This window comes from Cebus imitator, unplaced genomic scaffold, assembly GCF_001604975.1.
Source record: "Cebus imitator isolate Cc_AM_T3 unplaced genomic scaffold, Cebus_imitator-1.0 Scaffold64, whole genome shotgun sequence".
In the NCBI taxonomy this organism is placed as follows: Eukaryota; Metazoa; Chordata; class Mammalia; order Primates; family Cebidae; genus Cebus; species Cebus imitator.
Window position 1 is genome coordinate 3278129 of NW_016107379.1, and position 23968 is coordinate 3302096.

General features: G+C 41.1%; 1 pseudogene; it reads left to right on the forward strand.

Annotated features, from left to right (window-relative positions):
- The first annotated feature begins 14535 nt into the window (after positions 1-14535).
- Positions 14536-15750, forward strand: LOC108305557 (annotated as a pseudogene).
- Positions 15751-23968: the final 8218 nt, after the last annotated feature.

Consider the following 23968-nt stretch of genomic DNA (forward strand, 5'->3'; position numbering starts at 1 on the left):
CTCCACATGTGTCCGAGTTGTTTCGTCTAATTCAATGTGAGACAAAAGCTCCGGTGTTCCTCCACTCATTGGAGCCATATCATTTAGGCCAAGCAAAAAGCATAAGAGAAATTTAGGATTCCATGGGATGACATTTAAAATGTCTTCAGAGGCTGGGCATGGTGGCTCATGCCTGTAATCGTAGCACTTTGGAAAGCTAAGGTGAGAGGCTTGCCCGAGCCCAAGAGTTAAACACCAGCCTGGGCAATGTGGTGAGACCCTATCTCTAAAAAAAAAAAATTGTTTAAATTAGCCATGTGTAGTGGCACCTGCTTGTGGTTCCAGCTACTCAGGAGGCTAAGGCAGGAGGATTGCTTCAGCTTAGGAGGCCATGGCTGCAGTGAGGTGAGAGTGCATCACTGCACTCCAGCATGGGCAACAGAGGGGGACTCTGTCTCAAAAATAAATAAATAAAATGCCTTTAGAACTGTGGTCTAAGCCAGCCACACAAAATAGAAAAAGTATGTCAAAATCATTCAGGGACAAACCAAAGTCTATCAAATGGAGAAGGAGCCAGAGTTTGGGGATTTCACCCATTTGTTCCAATCACGCAGCTTAAAAGGGACCCACCAGGTCATTGGTGGTTGGGATAAAATCAGCTCCTTGGGTTCCAAGTCTCAGATTCTTTTTTTTCACGAATTCAACAAGTACATATTGAGCACCTACTATATATACACAAGAAGCCTACGTTAAAATGCACGCTCTGAATGAAGAGACCCCCACGCGCAAACAGGCTTTGTGTGAGCAGCATGGCTGTTTATTCACTCAGGTGCGGGAGGGCTGAGTCCAAAAAGGGAGTCAGTGAAGGGCGGTGGGATAGGCGTTGGTTTATAGGTTTGCTGTGGGCAGTAGAAAGTTACAGATGTTACAGTTTAGGGTGGTTTTCTGCAAGCTGGGAGTGGGTCAAAGGGTGTTGAGTCACAAGGTTGACCCAGGTCGGCTACAAAGTCCAATGGCCTTATCAATTGGGGCGGGACTAAGAAACAATAGAGAATGTCTCAAAGTTAAGCAGGGGTTGATAATTTCTTCCTCTTTTCATGGTCTTCCAGTTACTTCGGATTTTCCAGGAACTCACCTGGAGTGTCCGTGCAGGTCACAGAGGTTAACATGGCGTCCATGGTGCCGTCCATCAGCCTAAAAGACCTTACAAGCCTGTGAGGTGCTAGGAATACAATGGCAACAAGCAGGTTTTCTACTTTCAAGAGGCCCATTTGATTCCATTCTAATAAAGGAGAAAGACACAAGACAGACACATTTGAATACAAACAAAACTGCAGTAAGCACACAAGTGAAACAAATAGTTGCATGCTGTTCTAAAGGCTTCAAAGGAAGCTATCAATGGGCTGAGATTCTGAATAAGGTGGTGGAAGGAAGTGGGGCCTATCCTAGGTGGTATGAGCAGGAAAGGTCTCCCTGAAGCCGAGACCCAGAGGAAGAACAGGTGCTGGCTATGGGGAGGAGCCTCTGGGCCGAGGGCCACCATCCCAGCGTGAGCTCAGCAGACTTGAGGAATAAGCAATACACTTTCTAATGGACATTGTGAAGAGCCCAGGAATGGTGGTAGAAATATTTTTACGGGGCCATTCAGGAAAGTCTCAGTAGAGAGCTAGATTTTTAAGAAGTCAGATAGGTAGACTAGAGTGTGTGTAAGTGTGTGTGTGTGTGTGTGTGTGTGTAAGTGCGTGTGTGTGTGTGTGTAAGTGCATGTGTGTGTGTGTGTGAATTCATGCTGGGAAAATCTCCAGGCCATGTGTTTGTCTCTCTGTGATTGATGGATGTGGCATGGCCCAACCTGGCTGGGGTGACTCCTTTCTCTGTAAACAGGCTCAGCAAGCTTTGGGCAGAGAATAGGTAGATTTAGTGGTTGATGACTCCCTGAGAAATACAGGGCAGGACCGTTGTGTGTGTGACTCCTGACAATGATTAGGCTGCTTTAGGGTCATTGCCACCTTCAGAAAAGACTGAGTAGGCCAATGCCATGTAGGGCATTGACTGGAGCAAGTTCTGTAGGCATTGCCCTTGTAGGTATCAGCCATTCAGCAAATGTTTGTCAGACAGTATGACACAGTGGCATCAAATGTGGTCTCTGGAGTTGGTATCACCACTGTGTGACCTTGGACTAGCTAGTCACTGTCTCTGGGCTTTAGATTCCTCATAGGGTTGTTAGGGTTAAAAAGTTCATAAGTCCTAGCACAGTCTGTAAGTATTTAACAGGTACTCAGCAAATATTCATTCCTCTACCCTCCCTTCCACCCCTCCCTTCTAATTAGAGGAGTGAAAAAGGAACCAGGGTGAAAAGAAATTGAGGAAGTAGATCGTGCCGACTTACCACAGCAGATGTGCACAGTGAGGAAAAGGGTGGAAGTGAAGACGGCTCCCGCACCTCTGGCCAGGCACACCGGCCAACGGTTGTATCGGTAAGGACTCTTTCTGATGCAAGTCACAGAATATTAAGCAAAAAGGCTTATGTAACTGAAAAATCCTGAGTATAGACAATTTTAGGATGAACTTTTTCTAGGAGTCAAACCTGTGTTCGGGGCCCCGGGGTCTCTTCTCGCTTTGCTCTCCTTTATGCTGGTTTTGTTTCTTCCTAACTTCACGTACCCTGTGCTGTCAATAGCTTCAGCCTTGTCCTCCCAGATCCTGGGCAAGGGAAGATGATAGCCACAGTTATCACCTGTATTTGCTACTATGTCAGAGGCACACTGCTCTACATTTTAACACATTCATATATCATTTTCACAGCAATCCTGTGAGATAGGTGCTATCTTAAAGGTAGGAACATGGAAACAGTTTAAGTAACTAGTCCAAAATTTCAAATAAGAGACAGAGCCAGGATTTGAGCCCAGCAGTCTGATTTTCAACAAGGGCTGTGCTCTGTGCCTCTTCTGAAAGAGAAGGGCCATTTTCTGGAGTCCGACTGCACAGCTTTAGTTCTGTGTGAGTCCTGTGAGGCTAGAAGAAGGCGATGTCTAGTTGGCCAGGCTGCAGTCACATGTCCATCCCTGGAGTGGCATGAGGGAACACCATCTGAGTTCCCAGGCTGAGTGGGAGACAGACCGCCCAGCAGAAGAGGTTCTAGATACTGTAGCCAAATAGTGATTCAGAACAAGAGTGATCAGGTGCGTCTCAGAAAAAGCTTTGCCTCACCACTCAGCTGAAAAATAAAGACAAAAAAAAAAAAGGTTTCACAGAGAAAATGAGCTCAGTGTTAGAAAGCTAAAGTTTGAAGTATGAGAAAAACATTAAGGTGGAGATGTGGGTCATTGGAAATAGTGATTTATATTTGAAACAAAGTGATAATAAAAGGCTGAAAATAAAATGATAGGCAAAGACATATTACGCAAATGAAAAACGAAGGCAAGTGTGGCAACGTTAGTATCAGACCAGGAGAAACTTGAGGCTAAAAGCACTGAGAGTATGGTAAAAGGAACATCCCACATGATATAAGGCACAAATAATAAAGATGACACAGCAATCCTGGGCATCAAAGAACTTAGCAGCTAAAATCATAAAGGCAAGAAGAGCTTTATACATTATAATTATAATGAAGATTTCAAAATTCCTTTCTCACAATTACCCAGAATTAATAGTCAAAGAGCACTCAGACCAACAAAATAATCCACGGTTATACTAGCCAAAAAATTACTCAGATGAACTGAATAATCAAACAATTTGATGTAGCACATATAAAGACTTCTTGCATCTCACAAATAGAATTTTTTTTTCTACATGAACACGTAGCTCGGGAAAAAAAGATTTTTTTTCATTAAAATGAAAAAGTTGTATAAACATTTTTGATATGTTTGGTCACAAAGAAAGCTTTAACAAAAACAACATCAGAATTTATAGGTCATATTCTCTGATCAAAAACTGAAAAATACATACATCATAAAAAATGACCGAAAAAACTTTTTGTAGTTAGAGATTAAAGAACAAACTCTTAGATAAGTCTTGGATCAAAAAGGAAATAAAAGGGGGGTTGCTAAGTATCTAGAAACCAATGAAAAGGAAATCACTTTCTATTGCACCAGACAGGACCCTGGGAATTGTACCCAGAGAACCCTTAGAGTTCTCCAATGCCTCGCGATTTAAAAATAAAATAAAAAATTAAAGGAACTAACTATTCCTCTCAAAAATTTAGAAACAGAAACCAGGAAATAGAAATTGACAAAAGTTAAATTTAGAATTAATGACACAGAAAAAAGAAAGAATAAATAACAGTAGGAGGGATAAATATGTAAAATCTACTGAAAATAACTCCAAATGTTTATTGAATAGACTAAAAAAATAGATAAACATGCTCTAGCATCTGTGTCCTAAAATTAAAAAATAAATAAATAAAATAAACAGCTTATAAGTTTGAAGAGGGAATAAAGAAAAAAGAGATTAGGAAGCTGACGTCATAACCATGGGTGCATGAGCAATTAAAAGATTCAAGTGACTCACCACAGGCAATGCTATGACAGTGAATATAAAAAGCTATAGGAAATGTATGATTTTTTTTTTTTTTGGCAAAATACAGACTATTTAAATTAATTCAAGAAGAGCAGGAAAACATGAATGGACTAGTTATTATATGAATGGACCGATTATTACAGAAGTAGTGGTAAAGTGATTGGACATTTACTATTGGAAAGACCTTAGGGCCAGATGGCCTTATAGTTGAGTTTGTTTTCTCTTTTTTTAACTGATATATAATAGTTGTACATTTTTTTTTGGTTTTAAAATAGATATATAACAGTTGTACATATGTAGCTGAGTTTCAGCTCAGCTCTAAAGATCTGAGAATTTACCTCTAAAGGTCTGATAATTCCAATGTAAAGTGATTTTATTTTTAAGAGACAGGGTCTGGATATGTGGCCCAGGCTGGAATGCAGTGGCAATTCACAGGCCTGATCATTGCATACTGCAGTCTCAAACTCTGACCTCAACTGATCCTCCTGCCTCAGCCTTCCAAGTAGCTGGAACTAAAGGCATGAGCCAGTGCTCCTGGCCCAATGCTAAATTATTTAAACCCTTGCTACTCAAGTGTGTCCAAGGACTGGTAGTGTTAATACCACCTAGATGCTGATTAGAAATGCAGGTTTAGCTACTCCAAGCCATATAAAAATCTTTGTTTTATTTTATTTTTTCTTAGCATCCCATGGGACAAAATATAAAAATCTTTTAAATTCACATTTTGAAGCCAATACAATTTTATTTTTATTCTTTTCTTTTTTTTTTTATTTCCACTGTCAGAGGAAGCCAATACAATTTTAATACCAAAACATAAGAAAGAAAAAAGGATAGATTAATATTTGTTAGTTAAAATGATAATTATAGACTAATTTTACTTATGATATAGAAATAAAAATTGTAAATAAAATATTAGCTTATATAGGTCTTCATTATATCAAAAGAGTAAAAGACAATGAACAGCAAGGTTTATTCCACCACTGCAAGAGTGGTTCAATATCCAAATCCTGGTAACGTAATCCATTACACTGATAAACTACAGAAGAAAAACCTCAGCAGATGTTCAAATGATAATTGCTAAAATCCGGCAGGCATTCCTAATAAAAATTCTAACTAGGTGTAAAAAAATAATTTAAATTGACAAAAACTTCCCGAAACCAATAGTAAATATTATCTTATATAGAGACACAGTAAAAGCATTTAAATTTTAGTCAAGAAATAGATAGACCTGCAGGAGGATCTCTTGAGGCCAGGAGTTTGAGACCAGCCTGGTCAGCATAACAAACCCGTCTCTACCAAAAATATAAAAAATTAGCTGGGCATGGTGGCACATGTCTGTAGTCCCAGCTACTCAGGAGACTGAGGCAGGAGAATCACTTGAAACCAGGAGGTGGAGGTTGCAGTGAGCCGGGGTTGCACCACTGCACTCCAGCGTGGGTGACAGAGCGAAACTAAGTCTCAAAGAAAAGAAAAGAAAAGAAAAGAAAAAAGCTAATGTTTTATGTATATCTATGTAGCATCCATATATCTTATCACATTCTCTTAATATGTCTTATAATTATTTTGCCTTCTTTTTAATTTTTTTGAGACAAAGTCTTGGTGTGTCACCCAGGCTAGAGTGCAGTGGCACAACCTCCACTCACTGTAACTGCCACCTCCCAGGTTCAAGCGATTCTCCTGCCTCAGTCTCCTGAGTAGGTGGGATTACAGGCGTGTGCCACCATGCCCAGCTAATTTTTGTATTTTTTGTAGAGACAGGGTTTTACCATGTTGGCCAGGCTGGTCTCTAACTCCTGACTTCAAGTGATCCTCCTGCCTTGGCCCCCCAAAGAGCCAGGATTATAGGCATGAGCCACTGTGCCCAGCCCACAATATATATTTTTTTCTACTTTAATAGGAACCAACTAAAAATAAGAATGGGAACATATTTATCCATACATAATGTTGACAAAAACTAGAAATTATTTAGGAATAGTTCTAACAAGTAAGAAACAGAAAACATAGGGGAAAAACTCTTACTATGTTTTTGAGAAGAAATAAATTTGAATAGCTGAAAAGGCCTTGTATGTTTTTGGGTAGGAATCTTATATCGTGAAAAAGTCAATTTTTTTTTTCTTTTTTGAGATGGAGTTTCACTCATGTTACCCAGGCTGGAGTGCAATGGCGCGATCTCGGCTCACCGCAACCTCCGCCTCCCGGGTTCAGGCAATTCTCCTGCCTCAGCCTCCTGAGTAGCTGGGATTACAGGCACGCACCACCATGCCCAGCAAATGTTTTTTGTAGTTTTAGTAGAGACGGGGTTTCACCATGTTGACCAGGATGGTCTCGATCTCTTGACCTCGTGATCCACCCGCCTCGGCCTCCCAAAGTACTGGGATTACAGGCTTGAGCCACCGCGCCCGGCCGAAAAAGTCAATTTTTATTAGCTAAGAATTAACTATGAGAAAGAAAAGCAGTAAGGGAGATTTGCCCTACCAGATAATCAGAAACTGAAGCCATGGTAATCAAACCACTACAGTATGGTTATAGAGTTAGATTCTGAGGAGATGTTCACATAGACAGATGTGGTAATTTAATTCAGGTGGAAAAAATGGGCCATTTAATTAACAACTAACTACTTTCTGGAAGAAAATTTAAAAATATTATATCTTATACTGTATATGAAAATATACTGCAGATGAATAAAAGGCTTAGATATAAAATTTAAAACTCTAGGCAAGAAATCTAGATAACTACATGATCCATGATCAATAGAAACCTACAAGTTTTTAATAGTAAAGGTAGCCATGTTTGATTATATAAAAATTTTTTAAATTTAAGAAAACAGCAATCATAAACAAAGTCAATAACAATAGATTTGAAGGTATTAATAAAGCATATGATAGAAAAGGCATTGATTTTTAAAAAATAGATGAAGAGCTATTACAAATTGACAGGAAAAATGACCCAAAACCCCACACAAAATGTGCAACCAATACGAATTGACAATCTAGAGAAACGAAAATCCAAAGGCACACAAACATATGAGGAGACAATTAAATTCACTAGAGTTAGGGAAATACGGGCTAAAGTAACAATGAAATACTACAAGTTAAACATTTCTAATCTGAAAATCTGCACTGTTCCCAAATCAGAAACTTTGAGTGTGGGCATGACACCATAAGTGGAAAATTGCATGCTGACCTCACGTGACATATCTCAGTCAAAACGCAGAGGCAAAGCACATGGTTTATTCAGCATCTCCAAAGTAATCAAGACCTTCCAGACCCCATCAGCTGTGATGTATCTTTTCTGTGCATGGCCAGATTCCCCCACGCAAGCAAACCCACAAAAGGTCTTAGAATGGTAGGTGCGAAGACCAGATATGCCAACTGCAGGTTTGCCACAGTGCCTTACATGGGGCCAAGACCTATGTGCATTATTCACTGTGTTTTTTCCCCCCTCATTCTCTCCTTTGTGGTGTAAAGATATTATAGAAAATGTCTAAAAGGCTCATGTGATACCCAGAAGGCAATGCAAATATTCCAAAATCTGAAAAAATTCAAAATCTGAAATACTTCTGGTTCCAAGCATTTTGGATAGGGGACCTCAACCTATGCTTGATATCCATCTGATTGGCAAAAGTTAAAAGGAATCATACTGTCAATTGCTAGTGGGATATGAGAAAAATGTCATCATACCTACTGGTGGAAACATGAAGTATTACGGCTTTTTTTGGAAGGCAATGTGGATTAATAAATGAGTTAATATTTGAGAGATGCTTAAAACAGTGTCTGTCATATAATAAATGCTATGTACATTTTTGTTCAGTAAACAAAAGTTCTCTGAAAAGTAAAATGCGTATACCTGTTCACTCAACAGTTCTACTCTCAGGAATCTATCTCACTGGTACAAACATACATGCAAACATATTTGCTATAGCATTGTCCATAGTGGCGAAGAGCTAGAAACAAAGTGAATGTCCATCAAAGGAAATGAATGAGCAAACTGTAATACATGCACATTATATGGCATATAATGTGACCTTTAAGAAGAAAGAATTAGGTTTTTTGTTTTGTTTTCTTTTTGAGACAAGGTCTGGCTCTTGCAGCCCCTCTCTGGAACACTGTATTCAACACCAAGCTGTTAAATTTTTTGACTGTTTGCAGGTGCCAGGTATCCAAAAGGAAGTCCCAATTAACATCTCCAAAAGTTTCATACTTAGGTCTTATCATAACTCCAAATGCCGGAGAAATGCTGTTGGCACAAAAGCAAGGTGTTCAACAAATCCCATTTCCTAAAACAGAAAGGGACTTACTTTCCTTCCTCAGATTAGTGGGAGATTTCCAGTTATAGATGGCAAATTTTACCATGATTGCTAAATCCCTTTATGAACACACAAAAGGAAATCCTGACCAACCACTCACTCCTACCCTAGACTTTTATCAAGCGTTCTCTCACCTAAAACTTGCCTTATTACAGGCCCCTGCTTTAGGCCTTCCAAATACCCTAAGAACTTTTCATCTAGATTTACACAGTTCTCATAATCAGGCCCTTGGACTATTAGCCTAAGCCATGGGAGACTCCCTTCAACTGGTGGCATATTTTTCAAAACAACTAGACCCAACTTAAAAAATCTGGCCCCTATCTTTTCCTTTTCCTTTTTTTTTTTTTTTTTTTTTTAGAGATGGGGTCTCACTATGTTGCCCAGTCTGGAGTGCAGTGGCGTGATCCCACTACTGATCAGCATGGGAGTTTTGACCTGCTCTGTTTCTGACCTGGGCCGGTTCACCCCTCCTTAGGCAACCTGGTGGTCCCCCACTCCCAGGAAGTCACCATATTGATGCCAAACTTAGAGCAGATACCGGATCAGCATAGCACTACAGCCCAGAACTCCTGGGCTCAAGAGATCCTTCCAGCTCAGTCTCCCGAGTAGCCGGGACCACAGGCACTGCCACCGCGCCCGGCAAGCTGGCCCCTTTCTTAAAAATTTTGGCCACAGCCTCTTTATTTCTGAGGCACAAAAACTCACATTCTGTGAACCCCTTTGGGCATTTTCTTCTCACAGTCTATAAGACATACTCAGCCATAAGGTGCTCACCTCCATCTGATCCCCTCTCATGCCAGCCCTACATTCAGCCCTCCTTCAACCTTCTCTCTTCATTGATGCTCCCCCCATAATCCCACCCCTCTTTTACCTTCAACACTGATTTTCGACCCTGACCAACACTGATGCTCTGATCTAACTGAAAGTTCTCTCACCATGTTTTACCACCTTACTTCCACTCACATAAAAGAAGCCCCAGATTGGTTTATGAATGGCAGAGCACCAAAAAACACTCTTCTCCAACCAGGAGATGCCATCATTGAAGGATATCACCATGATACCCACTTTCTCCCACCTAGAAGAGCTATAGAGGCTGCCCCCACGCCGTTTGGCACATCCTCCCAACAAGCAGAATCAGTTGCCCTAATAAGAGCACTAACCGTAGCAAAAATCCCACAAGTTAAAGTATACCCTGATTCTAAATATGCCTGTAACATCATCCACTCCAATGCCCAAATTTGGAGTGACCAGGGCTACCTCGTGGCTAAGGGAACCCCTATCATTAATGGAAAACTCATCCATGATCCATTAAAGGCAGCTCTACTTCCAGAGAAAGTTGTTGTTATCCATTACAAAGTACATCAATCAGACAAAAGCCACATTCTTTAGGGAACCATGAGGCTGACTACTGGGTAAAACACGGCTCAACCAATCACCCAATTTCCCAATACCTATTTCCCCTCATACGACATATCCCCTCCTTTGGCCCAGAACACCAAATGTAACAACTAATCATGGCGGGCACAATTCAAACCCCCTTACTGGTTCATACAAAACAAATTAGTCCTGCCTGACCTTGAAAAACCAACTCTTCTACAGAACAAACATTCACAATCTCTTCTACACTAGCCATTTCCTGGGTTCTGGCAAAACATTTCTTAAGTTCCCATATACACATTACCCTGGATATAAAGGAACAGTTAAAGTCATTTCCCATCAATGCTCTATTTGTCAAAAATCTTCACCCCACTCCAGCACTAGACCCCTTTCTTTCCCAACACATCAAGCCAGCGGACACCTTCCAGGACAGGATTGGCAAGTTGATTTTACCCTCATGCCCCCAGTAAAAAGGGTTCGATTTCTTTTAGTTCTGGTTGACACCTTTTCAGGATGGGTTGAGGCCTTTCCCACAACCAACAAATGAGCTTCTACTGTCACCTCCAAATTAATAACAGAAATGATCCCCAGGTTCAGGGTGCCTATTTATTTTCAATCTGATAATGGTCCTGAATTCATTTCTCAAATTATTCAAACACTTGCACAAGCCCTAGAAATCACCTGGAAGCTACTCATCCCCTATTTACCTCAATCTTCAGGAAAGGTTGAAAAATGAACGGCATTCTAAAACACCCTCATGAGGTACTCACTCCAAACACATAAAGACTGGGTTACACTTCTGCCTTTAGCCCTTCTAAAAATTTAGGTGCCCCCACGTAAACCTTTAATACTCAGCCCCGTTGAACTCGCATCTGGGAGATTATTCACCCCTTCTGCTCTGTCTCAGGGTCAAGCCCCACTTTTACCAGTCCCTTTCATTTCCCCTCTTCTACACGGCATCTGCCATTTCATTTGGGAATATGCAGACAAACACCTGCCACAACCTGTCACTGACTCCTTATCCCTTCCTACAGCCAGGAGACTGGGTCCTGGTAAAAGATCCCTGTCCTACCTCCAGATCCCCCATCATACCTAAATGGAAGGGACCTTACCAGATCATCCTTACTACGCCCATGGCAGCAAAACTCCAGGGACTCCCCAGCTGGATTCATTATACTTCTCTCAAGAAAACAGACTTCCCTTCACCACGTACCCAAACTACCAAGTCTAAACCCCCTTCAGCCTTCTCTTGCGTCTCCATAGGACCCAATTCCTTTTGCCTCAGCTGAATCCCAAGGGAAAAGGAGGAGGAAATTAACAAAAGCCGCTTAAGTCTCTTTCCCAAACTTTCATCACTTCTTAATCAACCTTGTTACAGACCTGCATTGATACCCTTACAAAGCTCCCGTTATATATCCTAATCAGCTCCTTACTGTTCTATGGGATCTATGGCTTCAAGGAACTTTCCAGGACTTTACTCTTACCCAATTAACTTTTTTCTCTTTTTTTCTTTTTTCTTTCAATATAAATTCCATAATTACATCAACCTCACCAATACAACCACTCCTCACTGCTCTCAAGCTAGAACGTTCTAGAAGCCTTACACAATCCCTCTTGCTGCAAGCTAACTCTTCCCTTGCTCTGGAGTGCTGGATGTGCTTATTGCTGTCTTCCTTAGCTTACACAGCCCTTCCTGCACCCCTTCGTGACCTTTTAACAGGAAACATAACGCTATAAGCTCCAAAAAGGAGTTTCCTTTTTTGAAAGAGCAGACACTCCGGTCAGCGATTATCCCACTTCCAGGGCCAATCAGGCCAACAAATTATTTCAAACCTATTGTAACTCCCTATATCGCCTTAAGCCCAAGGCCCTCCCATGGAAAGGCCCATAATTAAACACATCCCCTTTTTACAGCAAGCCCCACTTTGCTTTTCAGCCTCTGAGGGAAACTTCCCTGTAGGGTCCTTCACTTCTAACTAATACAACTGCACTATCAAACACCCCTCTGACCATTCAAACTAACCAGGTTGACTACCAAGTATCACCTGAAGCAAACAGAGCTCGATTTACAGCCTCTCCCTCAACCAGTGCCTCCGGCCTAACTTTTACTGTCTCTGATGCCTTTTTTTGTGGTTCAATATCAATGGTGCAACATCCGATTGCAACAAATGTGTAAAAAACAACTCCTCCTGTATCTCTACTATAGTGGGTGTCCCCCTGGCCTCCTCATTGTCCACCTGGAGTAATGAACCACAGGAAAGAAACACCCCATTTTTAATTCACTTATTTTCTTTCCACATCTCTACTTGTATTTATGACAAAGGCTTGTTCTTTTTGTGTGGCGTCAACACATATCTTTGTCTCCTCACCAACTGGATTGGAACCTGTCCCCTAGCTCCTCCTAATCAATCTTTACCTGTTCCATCTGTCCAATATGTTAGAAAAAGAAGGGCCATCCAAGTCATTTCTTTGATGGCCGCCTTAGGTATAACCTCCAGGCTTGGATTGAGAGTAGATTGATCACCTCCTTAAAATACTTTAAAGCTTTTTCAGCAGAACTACAGGGTTCATTAGAAGATACAGGCTGAAGCTCTGTAAGAGTCCAAGACCAACTAGACTCCTTGGCTGGAGTGGTCCTCCAAAATAGACAGGGATTAGATCTTACAAGGGCTGGAAAAGGGGCCTCTGCCTCTCATTGGGCGAGGAACATTGCTTCTATCTCAACCAATCAGGCCTAGTAAGAGACACTGATGAAAAACTTAAAGAAAGGGCTAAAAAGCTAAGGGAATACCAAAATAACCAAATACATTCTTGGTTTAGGAACAAAATCCTAACACGAGTCATCCCATTCCTGGGCCCTCTCCTAATGATATGGCTAGGACTAATGTTGTTACCCTGCTAATTAACCTTTTCAAAGATTTTTAACTGACAGGATCATGGCCATTTCACAAACAATTACCCAAAAAGACCTACAGATGGTGTTACTCCTATAATCAATCTGAGACCAAAGAACTCTCTGCCTGCCACCCCTCAGCAGGAAATAGCCCAAAAGAAAATGTTGCTCCTTGTCCTTTATATAACTATAGGGACTGGGTTGACAGAGCAGGAGCGTTGCCAACTTGGACAGACACCACCATTTTAAGTTCCCCTTGATTAAAAAACCGCCTATATCCAGCCTCAAAACATCAGCCTGATGGCTAATGTCAGCATAACCAGAAACATTCCAACCCTAAGATAAACTCCACTCCAACCACAAACATGCCAACTCTGAGACGGCCTCCCCTCCCACCAGATACGATCTAACCCTGAAATAAACTTTCCCTCACTTAGAAACATTACAAACCTATGCTAAGCTCCCCTCTTCCAAAACCCTTAAATATCCTTAGTCATTAAGAGAGAACACTCCTGACTGAAACTGGCCAGAAGCCCCTCTCAGGTTTATTCTCCAAAATAAACCTGTTTTTGACTATTGAAACACTTTTCATGTTTCTTTCCTCTTTCTTTAACTCTTACATATAGTATCATTCCTTTTATATAAAATTATATATAGATATATGAACATATAGTGAGATGCATCTAGGAAACACCATCAAAATGTTAATAAGGTTTATCTCAGGTGGTGAGACTCCAGGTAAAGTTTTTGGATGTGGTTGGGAATCCTATTTTAGGATTGTAGGCATCTATGTTCAGTCCACATTTACTCAGGAGAATTGATGGGGTGGGTCTACAAGAATCTATTCTCATGAGGACTCCAAAAGTTCCCTGGGGAATAACTCTTTCCAAGAGAAAAATAATCAAAGGTCCTATGCTGGAGTCAAGAACAATTGCTCAGTATGAGAGGGGAGGGAAAATTATGAGTACATGGTATCTGTCTTGCAAACGAATAACCAGTTCAGCTTCCATCCATGTTTGCATTCTAGGAATGGGACCTCTAAGACATGGCCAAGTGAAGCCAGAAGTGCTATTACAAATTTGCTCCTCCAGTCTTTCATTCAGCAAATATATACTAAGCACTTACTAAGTGTCCAGCACCATTCTAAAGGCTGAGGATACAGTGGTGAACCAAAACATACAAGAATCCCTGACTTTATGGAGCTTATGTTCTAGTCATGTCAGCCACTTAATAAGTATCTATGTCATGGCACAGCATTTTCAGCTTTGGATTGTGATCTCTGGGTGTTTGTGGATGTATCTGACCTTCCCTTTTGGCTGTAAATTCCTTGAGGGGAAGACAGTATCATAGACAGAGTAGGGGCAACAGATGGTTGCTGCCCAACAGTTGTGAGGACACACTGATGCAGGGAGTAGAAACAGAAATGGAGAAGCTCTTTCCTTTCACTGCTGTGGCTGCAGCCATGAGTATGCTCAGGCTTCAGAAGAGGCTCACCTCTAGTGTTCTCCTCTGTAGCAAGGAGAAGATCTGGTTGGACCCCAATGAGACCAGTGAAATTGCCAATGCCAACTCCGTCAGCAGATCTGAAGCTGATCAAAGATGCACTGATCATCCTCAAGTCTGTGACAGTTCATTCTCAGGCTCGATGTTGGAAAAACACCTTGGCCCACCAGAAGGGCAGGCACATGAACATAAGTAAGCGAAAGGGTAGCCAGTGCCCGAATGCCAGAGAAGGTCACGTGGATGAGAACGAGCATTCTGCGCTGGCTGCTCAGAAGATACCGTGAATCTAAGAAGATTGATCACCACATGTATCACAGCCTGTACCTGGAGGTGAAGGGGAATGCGTTCAAAAACAAGTGGTGAATCCTGTCTCTACTAAAAATACAAAAATTATCCGGGCGTGGTAGCATGCCTCGAGTCCCAGCTACTCGGGAGTCTTGAGGCAGGAGAATCGCTTGAACCTGAGAGGCGGAGGTTGCAGTGAGCTGAGATCGGACCACTGCACTCCAGCCTGGCAACAGAGCAAGACTGCATCTCAAAACAAACAAACAACAAGCATGTGGGGGATCGGTCAGAGGGGTGGGGAAAAATATAGGGAAAGGACACAAACATTCTGAAAGGTTGGAAGGTTTTGCAGAGCCCCTGGAGAGAATAGCTGAAGACAGCTGTTCTCAGAGGGCAAGGAGTAGTACAAGAGAGTGCAGGGGAATTTGTCTTAAATACGCTTGTCTACTTATATATACTTAAGAGAGAACCTTTGATCATGTGTGTGTGAAATTCCCTGAAAGGGGAACAATAAAAATGTTAATTACCTACAGGTTGTGTTTGCTCCAGGTTTTTGGCATTGTGCCTACGCGAAAAGCAAGTAGCCCCAGCTTCTTGGGGCTGCTCTCTGGCCACTAGAGCCAGGCAGTCACCTAGCTGTTCTTACACTGCATACCTGTGTCTGAATACTCATTTCATCCATCGGCCAGGGTCTGTGGGACAGACCCAGCACAAGCAGAGGCTCATGGAACACATCCACAGCTGAAGGCAAGAAGCTCCTGGCTGACCAGGCTGAGGCCTGTAGGTCTAAGACCACGGAAGCACGCAAGTGCCTTGGAGAGCACCTCCAGGCCAAGAAGGAGAGGATCATCAAGACTTTGTCCAAGGAGGAAGAGACTAAGAAATAAAAGCTCCCCCTTTCTCTATACATACTGGCCTCTGTGATTACGCAGATCAGCCATTAAAATAAAACAAGCCTAAAAAAAAAAAACCACAGAAATGCAGATGAAATTGGAGAGACAGATGGACATATCTTTGTGATTGGACCCTCAGTGGACTTGGTGACTCACCCAGGAGCCAGAGTGAAATGAGAAGGAGAAGAGAATGAATTCCAGGTTTTGGCCCCAACTGGCTGGCAGAGCAATACCATGAGGACAAATGTAAGAAATTTCAAAAGCAAAACTGGCTTTTGTAGAAGACTAATGGTTTTAGGTATTTTATTTAGGTGACATTATTGCAATGTCAGATGGAAATATATTTAGCAGCTAATGTGAAATGTACATCTGAACAATTAGTTTCACAGAGGGGGATCTAAGAGTTTTCTGTTGAGGTGAGAGCTGAGGTCGTGACGGTGAGTGAATGAGTCACTAAGAAAGAGAGATGATACTCCCAGGACTTAGGGTCAGTCCAGTGGTGCTACTTACGGACCACATAGATCTGGGTATGCCATTTAAGGGCTCTAACCTTGTGTCCTCAATTCTATGAAGGGCTAATAAAGCCCTTCTTTCCCCATCCAAAATATTATCATGACAAGATATGGGGGAAAGTGATTTGTAAATCAATAAACACAATGCAAATTAAGGCTTTTGGTGAAGCATGAAGGCTGCCTGAGGAGTGAACATTGGCGTTATGACCTTGCCTTTTCATCTCATCAATACACACCCACTCATGCTTCAGATCTCAGCCCCAGCAGCCTTCCTTGACCACTCATGGCCTAGTGTCACCAGCATGGGTGGTGATTGCAAGTTGACTCTCGCTACTGTGATGATTTGATCTACACCTGTCTCTCATCTGTCAGCTGTACCCTCAGGAGCAGGCCTCACGTCCATTTTGCTCCCTGCTCAGAGTGCCCCATTCCGTCAATATTCATTGAATGAATAGAGGAGAAAGAAGTAAGGGAGTAAAGGCAGCAAGAAGTATGGAGCCAGAGAAGGAGAAAGAAAAACAGAAAACCACAGCTAGAGGCAAAGCTGTAGAGAGCTTTTCAAAAAGGAGGCATGATCAGCAATACCGAATGCTTTAAGAAGCAAAAGCAAATGAGGAATTTGAAAAACTCCAAATTAACTGTATTTAGGACATTGCTGCCTAAAACAATGGCTTAAATATGGCAAGAGACAAAGCTGTTGGATAAGGCTAGTCTCTGATTTCTAAAGAAGGTATATGTAAGTATTGAAAACCCATTATATTTCCATTAGGCATTGAACCCTAGGTAGCCTTGCCTTGTGAAACACGAAGACAAAAGGCTTATTACTTCATCAGAGTAACTTGAATAAAACTGTAGAACTCTGTGAGCCGAAACCAGGTGTGTATTCACCCCCACAGGTCTGTAGTTGTTGCTAAAGAAGCTTTATCATTGCTGAGCCTTTGTTCAAAATCCAACTGCAGCAATAAATTTCAGTTCAATTACTTTGATATTTCTCTGGTGAAAAAGCAGAGTTAATTGGCGTTCAGGTATTTTATACAAATATTTAATAACTTCCACACACTATTTCATAGTGTAGACAGTCATTTTCTAAGCTCAGCTTTCATCTTTGCAATGTAAAATATTTGGAAGATATTTTATTTCTATTTGGCCATACAGACCTGTTCTTATGTTTGTAAGAATTCTGGAGAGGACACCCCAAGCTTTCTATACTCTGCCATAAAATAAAATGCAGTATCTTTATTTCATGGTGGCTTCCTCAGTGTATTGTGGAGACTCTGATAGTTACATTTTTTAAATTGTGGTAAAAAAAAATTACCTTAATCATTTTTAGTGTGTAGTTCAATAACGTTAAGTATATTTATACTGTTGTGCCACCAATCTCCAGAACTTTTATATCTTGCAAAACTGAAACACTCTAGCCACAAAGCCACAACTCCCCTTTTCCTCCTCCTCCAGGCCGACAGTCATCCTGATGGTTACTTTTGTTTTTAATTGGGCTGGTCCCTAGAAGCTCTGCCCTGGTGGGTGACCTTAACACATCCCTGGAAGTCAGAATCCAGAGTCACTAGGTTCCCATAGAAATTAGGGTAATCATTTGGCTAATCCACAGAATCAGTAACTTGATACAAACTTAAACAAAGAGGAAGCAGTATTCAGGAGTGGATTCATAAACATCATAAGACTGGCTCCAGGTAAAGCAGTTAAATTTCCAGGTATTAGTCAAATGCCGTGTGCTTGAAGGAGTGGGCAGTTCAACGGCTGGAGGAAATGTAGTGATGATACAGATCAGGTGGTCATCCATTTAGTTAACATGTATTGACTTTGTGTAGGCTGGATTCTGGATTCGGCACTCGAAAATGAAGCAGGGTCTCTGACACAAGGCATTTGCAGCCAAGTAGTCCAGAAAAGATAAAGCAGATAATAAATACGTGTTTATTTCAGGCTACTTCCGCAATTTCCTACATGCTTATGGGTATCATTTTTTTCCTCAAACTTATTTTAAATGGCAAATACATAGATGACCATATCCTCAATTTTAAATCTCATTTTATTTTCCACCATACAGTTATTTTATAACATTAGTGCTTAACATGTTTACCATTTAAATGAATCTGGCTCATGTCCACTGAATGCCTACTAAGCACTTAGAAGTCATAGTCTCATTTACTCCTTAGAAATGCCTCTGAGGAGAATATCATTATCATTTTTATTTTGCAGATGAAGAAGTAGAAGCTCAGAGAGGCCGGGGGACTTCCAGAGTCACAAAGCTAGAAGGGGGCAGAGTTCGATGGGATATGGGTGTTCTGGTTAAATTCAGGGTCCTCTTCCCCATACATTTGGGACAGCTAGAAGGTTGTCAATCACTCGTCAATGCACATATGTATTGCACACTTACTGAGCAAGGCATTTGAATCCTGCAAAAAGTGTGAAAATAGTCCCTTACTGAGCTGACACTATAGTGAGGGAAGGCAGATAATCACAAACGAACACACAACTACAGACATGCTAGGTTTGCAAAGGGGTGCTTTGGGAGAGTGAAACTCAAGAACCCTGCCTAGGCTGAGGTGTGGGTGGGGATAGGGGTGGTGGAGGGTGTGACAAACAAGAATTTCCCTTCTGAAAACAAAGCTTCAGGACCCTGCTCTTACATGCCGTTGACTGCAGCCAGACACAGTCAAGCTGGCTTTGTTCTGTGGGAGGATTTTGTTATTGCACAGGTGGATTCAATTGAATTGTGGGTAGTACGTCTGGTCCCTACCCATACCAGCTGAAACCAGTTTTAGTATTTGCACAGTGTGAAATACATCCTCTATGAGGTTTCTGTTTACACTCGTTTTGGTGCAAAAATTAGAATGAACACATGGGCAGGGAAGTAACACCGGAGCTATCACTTACTATGTTAGTGCTACTTTAAGCAAGGGAAAGGACAGGTATGGTCCTGTTTGTGGGGGAAAAAAAGTGCCATTTGACTTGATGCAAGTTTTGAGAAAATAATGTCAACTTTGCTCTCTTCCCCTAAATTGACACAATCATGGGAAAAATTTACAGGAAAATGTTAGCAAGACACAATTGCAAAAGCTAACAGTAACACAGGCAAGAACCCACTTCTCCATTAAAACCAGGGAGCAGGTTTGTTCAGATATTTGCATGGTGTATCTGATGGTTAATTAACTATTATTAATTTCACTGAATTACATGAACTTTAGCCATCTTCACTAGATGTTCTCAGGCCCAGAATGGACAACATGCTCAGTGGACCACTGGACCAGACATTTGGTAATTAAGACATGGCAAAGACTACAGTCTGAGACAATGGGAACCATGGTTTCCGGACTTTTGGGAACTGTCTCAATTTCAGATATTCCATTTCTGGTTAAACCACAGCTTCTTGGAAACAAGGGACTGCCATGTCTCATATGTCACTGTGTATCTGTCTCCAACAGACTGTTTGCATATCGTACATAATGGATGAATTGCATGTCTGTCAATACAGAAATCATAATCACCACAATTATGAGAGACATTTAATAAACCCAGAGATGTTGGAGTGTCAGTGCAGACTTGCCATTTATTCATTAATTAACTGATATAATGAATAAACAGTTATTGAGCCCCTACTCTGTATCAGGCACTGTTGTAGATACTGGGGTTACAGAAGCAAATAAAATTCCACCCTGGTAGAGCTTAAGTGAGGGAAACAGATAAATAGGAAAACTAAACTAATTATATGGCATATTAGGTGGTAATAGAAAATATGGAGAAAAATGCAATAGCGAAGTATTAGAGTGGGGTGGTTTGCAATTTTTGATAGGGTAGTCAGGGAAAGTGACATTTGAGCAGAAATGTGGAGGAATTATGCAGTGAGCCAGGCAGAGACCTGGGGAAGAGCCCTCCAGGTAAAGGTACTGCAAGTGCAAAGGCCCTGAGGTAGAAGCATGCCTGGCACTTTCAAGGAAGAGCAAAGAGGTCATGATGGCTTGAGTAGACAAAACACGAGTGAAAGAAGCAGGAGATAACTGGGGCAGAACATGTAGGGCCAGCGTGTCCAACCTGCGGGTATCCATGGGCCTCATGCAGTCCGGGATGGCTTTGAATGTGGCCAACACAAATACGTAAACTTTCTTAAAACAAGATTTTTTTTTTTTTTTTTTTTTTTTTTTTTTTTTTTTTTTTTTTTTTTTTTTTTTTTTTAGCTCATCAGCTGTCGTTAGTGTTAGTGTATTTTATGTGTGGCCCAAGACAATTCTTCTTCCCATGTGGCCCAGGGAAGCCAAAAGATTGGACACCCCTGCTGTTGGGTTTCATAGGCCATTGTAAAGACTTCAGCTTTTATCTGAGTCAGAGTGGAAGGTGTTGGAGAGTTTGATCAGAGGATAATAATGATGATAATATAGTCATGCACCATTTAGCAACAGGGACATATTCTGAGAAATGCATTGGTGAGCAATTTCATCCTTGTGTGAACACCATAGAGTTCCCTTGCACAAATCTAGATGGCACAGCCTACTACACACCTAGGCTGTATGGTATAGCTTATTTCTCCTAGGTGGAAACCTATACAGCATGTTACTGTACTGAACACTGTCGGCAACTGTAACACAATAGTATCTGTGTATTTAAACATAGGAAAAGTACAATAAAAATACAGTATAAAATATTAAAAATTGTACACCTGTATAGGGCACTTACTATAAATGGAGCTTGCAGAACTGGACGTTGCTTTGGGTGAGCAATCTCGACTTATACCCTAGAATCCCTGCTTTGCACTTTTTTCCATCTGTTATAATTACAGACTTGGCATCTATATCCTCTTTTAGTGGTTTCCTTAAATACAGGTGCCATATCTTGCTTCTCCTTATAGTTCTCTGAGCTCCTAGCACAGGGAAAGGCACATAGTAGGCATTTGTTGAATGAATAAGAAAGGTAGCTACAGTGGAAAGAACCTGGGTATTACATCTAGAAAGATTCCTTTTGGGGTCCAGGCTCCACCACTTTCAATTGTCCAATTATTTGACACTGATTGTGCAAGTTACTTAAACTTTATGAGCCTCAGTTCTCTCATCTATCAAATGGGGATAGTAATACTTAGTGAGGCTTCATTGAGATAATGCATGTAAGCACTTGAAACATTGTTCACTCTCTTTTTCCTCCCCTTGAATAAGGGAAGACAGTGATTTCTGAGAAAGGGCTTGATTGAGGAAGTGATAAACAGACCAGAAGGACACTTGACCACTCAGCACTATAAACCTCTGAAGCCTGTGAGCTTTTTGGTGGGCCTCTCTCCACACTGTCTCTTCACCCATAGCTGGCTCTTTCTGAGAACAGGTACAGGAGCAGGGACAGACTCAGCTGTGTCCCATTCAACAAATTAGGAATAGAAGGAAATTATCTCGACAAAATAAAGGCTACAGCTAATTGAAAAACTGAAGACTTTCTTTCTAAGATTAGAAACAAGACAAGAATGTCCATTTTCTACATTTCTACTCAACATACTACTGGTAGTAGTAGCCCAAACAATTAGTCAAGAAAAAGAAATAAAAAGCACTCAAATCAGAAAGGAAGAAAAAAAATTGTATCTGTTTGCAAATAATATAACCTTGTATGTAGAAAACCTGAAATATTCCAGAAAAGTAAAAAACTGTTTGAACTAATAAATTTAGCAAAGTTGGACAATACAAATTCAACACACAAAAATCAATTGCATTTTTAAAGACTGAGAATGAGTAATCTGAAAAAAATTAATAAAACAATCCCATTTACAATAGCATGAAAGAAATAAAATACTTACCCAAGAAAGTGAAAGACATACAGTAAACTGTAAAACACTGCTAAATGAAATTAAAGAAGACACAAATAAACAGAAAGACATCTCATGTTCATGAATTGGAAGCATTAAAATATCCATACTAGACAAAGCAATCTACAGATCCAATGAAATACTTATCAAAGATTCCAATGTATTCTTTACAGAAATAGAAAAAATACTAAAATCCATATAAAATCTCAAAAATAGCCAAAACAATCTTGAGAAAGGAAAACAAAGCTGGAAGCCTCACACTTCCTGATTTCAAAGCATTGCAGAGCTAGAGCAATTAAAATAGAATGTCACTGACATAAAAACAGATATATAGACCAATGGGACAGAATAGGGAACCCAGAAATAAGCTCTCATGTATATCATCAAATAATCTTCGACAGGAGTGTCAAGACAACACAATGGGGAAAGGATAGTTTCTCAACAAATGGAGTTGGGAAAACTGGGTATCCACCTGCAAAATAATGAAATTGGACTCTTGAATATACAAAAATTAACTGAAAATGTATTTAAGACCTAAATATAAGACCTGAAGCTATCAAACTCATAGAAAAAAAATAGGAGGAAATCTTCATGACATTGGATTTGGCAATGATGTCTAGCATATGACACCAAAAGCACAGGTGACAAAAGCAAAAATAGACAAATGGGGCTGCAAAAAACTCTGTGCAGGAAAGGAAACAATCAACAGAGTGGAAAGGCAACCCACAGAATGGGAACAAATATCTGCAAACCATAGATCTGATAAGTTAATGTCCAGAATGTATAAAAAACTCCTACAACTCAACCACATAAAAACAAATAATTCGATTAAAAAATAGGCAGGCTGGGTATGGTGGCTCATGCTTGTAATCCCAGCACTTTGGGAGGCAGAGGCAGGTGGATTACCTGAGGTCAGGAGTTTGAGACCAGCCTGACTAACATGGAGAAACCCTGGCTCTACTAACAATACAAAATTAGCTGCATGGGTGGCACATGCCCATAATTCCAGTTACTCAGGAGGCTGAGGTTGAATCGCTTGAACCCAGGAGGCGGAGGTTGCGGTGAGCAGAGATCATGCCATTGCACTCCAGCCTGGGCAACAAGAACAAACCTTTGTCTAAAAAAAAAAAAAGCAAAGGACTTGTTTAGACATTTATTCAAAGGTGATACAAGAGAAATCCAAAATGGCCGATTACTAGCATCTCCCAGTGAAAGCGCAGAGAACGAGACGACGCCACACTTTCAGACGGATTTTTTTTGCTCACGGATCAGGAGATTCCCAGCGGAGGAGCCCCACGGGTCACCAGCAAGACGCTTGTGGCCAGCGCGGCGGTTCCCAGTGCGGAGTGAACGGGACTCGTTCCCCTTTTGGTCGATGTTTGGAGCTCCGGGAAGGCAGAGTCACCCATTCAGCTGATTGAAAAGGGGACCCGGGAGGGAAGCCAGACCGGAGATTCCCGGGCAGAAAAGCACCAGGAGTCTTGGCACTGCTGTTCTGGCCAGCGCAGTGGGTTGCTCGGATTTCAGCGCTGGGAATCAACAAGTTGGACGTTCACTCAGAGACCTAATTTGAAAGTTGGTAATTACGACTACAGGTGGATAAATTTACAATGACGGGAAGAAAACAGCGTAAAAAGGCTGAGAATACTCAAAATCAGAATGCTTCTCCCTCCACAGGGGATCACAGTTCCTCATCAACAAGGGAACAAGGCTTGATGGAGAATGAGTGCGTTCCAATAACAGAATTAGGCTTCAGAAATTGGATAATAAGAAACTTCTGTGAATTAAAAGAACATGCTCTAGCCCAATGTAAGGAAACTAAGAACCTTGAAAAAAGGTTTGACGAAATCCTAACAAGAATGGACAATTTAGAGAGGAATATAAGTGAATTAATGGAACTGAAGA